The following is a 5,394-nucleotide window of genomic DNA, read 5'->3' on the forward strand; positions in this document are numbered from 1 at the left end:
TGCTTTCCACAGTGGTTGCCAACAGTGAATAAGGGTTCCAGTCTCTCCACAACCTCGCCAGCATTTGTTGCTTGCTGTTCTGTTAAATTTTGATAGTCTTACTGGAGTGAGATGGTATCTCATGTTTGTCTTGATTTGCATCTCTCTCAGGGCTAGGGATTTTGAACATTTCTTCATGTGCTTGAGGAGATTCCTCTGGGGAACAAGAAGATACCATAACTGCACACTTTGTTGTCTGTTCTCCAACTGAAAAACCTATGCACATACCATGTGTTTGAGCTGAAAAACAAGTTTAAACACGGACAATTGCTAATGAACTTTGAAACAAGTGATGCTATTAGAATGAAGATTTAGTGGCAAAATTTGTATTTCATGCAGTAGTTAATTGAAATTAAATCTCATTAAACTCTTTGCTGTCATGTTGGAGCCAACTCATAGCTGACCCTCTATTGAGGTTCTGAAGTTATTAATCACATGAGATGAAACTGTCCATTTTTCTTCTGCACAATGACTAGTGGGTTCAGAGCACAATTTTCTGGAGATGATGCCTCCTGTATTAATACAAGAATAAAATTGGTTCTAGAGGAGGACATGCAACTGATGATAAAATAGTGAAACCTAGTAGAAAACTGATTTTGTTAAAATAATGCTCTGTAGTAATTTGAAGTAGCATTTTGTACAACCTTAGGTAAGAAAGTTTCCTGTTTGTAGTTAATATATGGACTAATAGCAGACTAATTCTTTAATTAATAAATACTACTCACATAAGAGAGTTGGACAATGACTAGGGGAGGATAGAAGGAGAAATGATGCCTTTAAGCTATGGTGCTGGAAAAGAGTATTGAAGGTACCATGGACTGCTAAGAAAACAAACATATTCATCCTGGAGAGGGTTAAACCTGGCTTCTTCTTGGAGGCAATGATTCTGAGGCTTCGTCTGACATACTTTGGTCATGTTGTAAGGAGAGACTGGTCCTTGGAGAGGGACATCATGCTTGGGAGGATGGAGGGCAGGTGCAGGAGGAGAAGACCCTCTATGAGGTGGATTGATTCAGTGACTGGGGTAATCGAGATGGCTGTATTGGTGACAGTGAGATTGGCACAGAACAGAGCAGAGTTTAGAGCTGTTGTACATAGGGTCGCTATGAGTCACAAGCAACTTGATGGCATATAACAAAAACAACAACAACTCACAGTACTCTGAACTAGAAGTAAAACTAATGTTTCTATCTAAAACTATTCAAAAAGAAGAACATTTTTCTCTTTCGTTCTCTTCCTCATAATCCTAGTAGAAATTGAGTAACTTCCTTTTCAAACTAAAGAGATCTTTTCAAGGTTGTTCACCCATTTGCTCAGTAAATTAAAAGAAATTGTAACTTGGAGCTCTCCTTTGTCCTACTTGGTTATCTGAAACTTGACTGTACTACCCCTAATATCTACATTCTGCACCTGAGAATTACTCTCTTTTTTGTCCTAAAGCATCGGATGTTGCCAGCTCTCTCAGGGCTTTGACAAGACTGAGTCCACTTGTCCAAAATTCTAACTAGTCCTAGACATCTAGACAAAAGAAGATACTGTGGAAATTCTCATTAATGTGGGCTCTAACAAAGGAGAGACAGATTTTGGAAGCTCATGCTGTCTGTCTCCCACACACATGCCCATTTTTTTCCACTCCAACTTCAGTCTCCAAGATTGGTTTTTAAATGGCCTAGATTGCTCTCCTGCTTGGAACACAGACTGTGGTACTGCTGTCTGGTGGCCCCACTGCCCCTCCACCTGGAGGCCCTGGCCCTACCACCTAGACCCCCAAACCCACAGCCTGGAGGATCTTGTCCCACCACCTGGATGCTCCTGCACACTGGCTGGAAGTCCAGCCCCATCACAGAGAGGATCTGGCCCCACCGCTTAGATGCCCTGACCCCAATGCCTGGAGGATGACCTGCTGCTGCCCCTCTGAACTGCACCAGGGACACTAGTATCACAGGTGAACCCATTTGCTCCCCCCTCCAAGAGCTTGAGCTACCTTTAGCACCAAGCCCCTTGGACTGGCCTAGCTGTGGCAATTGTCTGACAAAAAGTCTACTAATTCACAGGCCATATCTCTCCCCAACTGAAATAAGTCTTCCCTTGAGCCAAAATTTCAGAGAAAAACTCATTCAAGTTCCCACCTTGCTCTGGAGCAATGACTTCGTGTACCAAGGTGTTTAGAACAAGAGCCTACTAAGGCCTCAGGCATGAGAAACTCTACCATAGCAATGTCATGGGAAATACATACTACCCCACACGCAACACAAACCCCAAACAATATGTAACTCCCCAAAGGTGACACAATATCAATGGATTTCCTGAAGCCAGAAAGTTTGGTGGAACTTTTTGACACATAATTCAAAAGAATAATGATCAAATATTTTCAATGGGTGAAAGAAACACTTGAAGAATTATAGGACTCTGTAAGCAGAGAACAAGAGGAGATAAAAAAAAAAATCCAAGACAATGTAGATAAAATAAACGAGGTATTAGAGGCTCTGGAAAAACAAGAAACCACAATCCAGAATGTAAGGACCAATGTTTCAGATGCTGTCAACATATTGGAGGGACATATGAAGAGAATTGAAGAGATGGAACACAGACCAGTGAAACAGAAGATAGAATTGTCACCACTGATCAAATAGAACAAAAAGCAGAATTAAAACGGAAAGAAGAAGAAGAAAGTCTAAGAATAGTGCTGGACACCATCAAGAGAAATAATATGTGCATAATTGGAATCCCATAGCAACAAGAATCAGCTGAAGATACTAAGAAAGTTGGGAAGAATTACTAGAAGAAAGATTTCCAGACACAATGCAGAATATATATTAAGAAGCTGAGCAAATACCATATAAAACAGACTCCAACTGGAAAACATGAAGGCATCTCATAGTAAAATTTGCCAGAACCAAAGCTAAGGAGAGACTTCTGAATGCAGTTACGGAGAAACAAAAGTAGCCTATAAGGGAGAGCAAAAAAGATTAAGAGCCAATTTCTATGCAGGAATAATGGGAGCAAGAAGACATATGTTGAACACTCAAAGAACACAATTGTCAGCCAAAAATACTGTATCCAGCAAAACTGGGTATGACATATGAAGGAGAGATCAAGATATTCTCAGAAAAGCAGAATCTAAGGGAGTTTATAAAAATAAGACCAACATTGCAGGAAACACTGAAAGATGTTCTTCATAAAGAGGTGGCACAAAAAGCAGCCAAACAACACCAAAAAAACTTAACAAAATGATATCAATAAAGCCTTGCCTCTCAATAATTATACTAAACCTGAATAATTTAAATGCACCAATGAAGAGAAAAAGAGTGGCAGATTGGATAAAAACCCAAAATCCATCAATATACTGTCTACAAGAGACACACCTAGGAAGTGAATATAAAGAAAGTCTTAAAATAAAAGGATGGGAAAATATACCCCCCCAAAAATGGCAACCAGAAAAAAGCAGGAGTAGTGACATTAATCTCTGATAAAATAGCCTCAATTTAAAAACTATCACAAAGGACAAGGAAGGTCCTTATATAATGCTTAAAGGGTCAATAGAACAAGAGGACATAAGAGTAATAAATATCTATGCATCAAATGGTAGAGCTGCAAAATATACAAAGTAAACATTTAAAAAACTGGGGGGGGAAGACAACACCAGTATAGTAGTAGGGGACTTCAGAACACCACTCTCAAGAGAAGATAGAACTACCAGAAAGAAATCCAACAAACTTGCTGAAAAATTAAACCTCACATAGTCCACACCAGGGACATCAGGGTGGAGAGGCAGTCCGACTCATGTGCGCACCCAGCATCTAACATTCCCAAGATCTGTATGGGGCATGCAGCTCTTCACAGCTGGTGGTGTGTTTTGCTTTTGCTGCCGTGTTTTGTTACTATTGAGTGGGAGTTTGAGGAGCTGGATACTCAGAATTGCTGGCTGCAACTGTACTTGGAAATTCGAAATGAGTCCCATGACTATCCTCATAGAGTGACCAAATTTCCAGAAAATGGAAATTGAAACAAATACAAAAATATGAGCCCATCTGATCACAGTTGGGTTAAGCTTCAGAATACTGAAAATGATTATTAATGTCAGTTTAATGGACATAGAAGAGGCTTAGAGGAGTAATATCTTAACACAGGTTAAATGTGCACAGTATTGACCAACAAAAGAGCACCACGAGATGCTGTTTAAAGAAACAGGATTCAATGTGTAGTTCTTATCAGAAGATGTGAAATCATACTATATAGTACATGTACTATAAAGAAAATATCAGTAGTGGTGGGACCAGAACAATATCTCACTTTCATTATACCACCTGGCCATATTTTAGAGTCCCAAAATCACCAGCTTCATTCCTCAATTTGCTATTTAAAGTGCAAGAATCTGGCTTCTTAAAACCTGATCCCAGGCCTATGGTAGTCCATTGCAGTGCTGGCATTGGGTGGTCTGGCACTTTTTCCTTAGTAGGCACCTGTCTTATTTTGATGGGAAAAGGAAATCATATTAACATTAAACAAGTGTTACTAAATATAAGAACCTATCTAATGGGACCTATTCAGATACCAGATCAACTGAGATTCTCATATATGGTTATAATAGAAGAAGCCAAGTATATAAAGGGAGATTCAAATATACAGAAACAATGGAGAGAACTTACTAAAGAAGATTTATCTCCTGCTTTTGATAATTCATAAGCCAAAATAACTATTAAAAAATACAATGAGAACAAAATAAGCTTAGACTGAGGAATATCTGAGTGATTGGTGTACAGGATTGCCTTCTAAAATGCAAGATACAGTAGAGGCAAAGAGTGAGAGTATTCTCCAGAAACATATCTAAGATAGAAAAGCTAACACAGCTCAGAAGGTGCAACAGTTGAGATAGAGGCTAAATGAAACCAAACAAAAAATTAAAAGGCCAAGACTGACAGATAACCTAAGTGTTCATGAGGTAAGAATACACTGAAGCTATAAATTTGGAACCATTGATGTGCAAGCAAGACATGACAGCACTCTGGAAACTAAAGTGAGGCTGATATACCTGTAGATTGTCTTACAACTGTGTTTACAAAGTAAACTTCCCATCTAGGGAATGAATAATACTTACCAGCGCAAGACTTTGCTAATCTATTAATTTAATATGTATTTTTTTAAAAAAATGTGTGTATATAATGTTGAAAGATATAAAAGAAAGAAGTTAAGAGAGCCTACTTTACATTCTACTGACATTCCTACTGTATTTTTATACGTTTTTGCAACATTAAATATTTTATTAAAAGAAAAAAAGAAGTAAACTACACAGTAAACCAACTCAATCTCATAGATATATATACAGGCTAATGCACCCCCCAAAAAGCACAGTAT

General features: G+C 38.5%; 1 pseudogene; it reads left to right on the forward strand.

Annotated features, from left to right (window-relative positions):
* The first annotated feature begins 1,072 nt into the window (after nucleotides 1-1,072).
* LOC102871748 lies at nucleotides 1,073-4,996 on the forward strand (annotated as a pseudogene).
* The last annotated feature ends 398 nt before the right edge of the window (nucleotides 4,997-5,394 follow it).

Source organism: Elephantulus edwardii, unplaced genomic scaffold (genome assembly GCF_000299155.1).
Source record: "Elephantulus edwardii isolate Elephantulus edwardi_28Jun2011 unplaced genomic scaffold, EleEdw1.0 scaffold00362, whole genome shotgun sequence".
In the NCBI taxonomy this organism is placed as follows: Eukaryota; Metazoa; Chordata; class Mammalia; order Macroscelidea; family Macroscelididae; genus Elephantulus; species Elephantulus edwardii.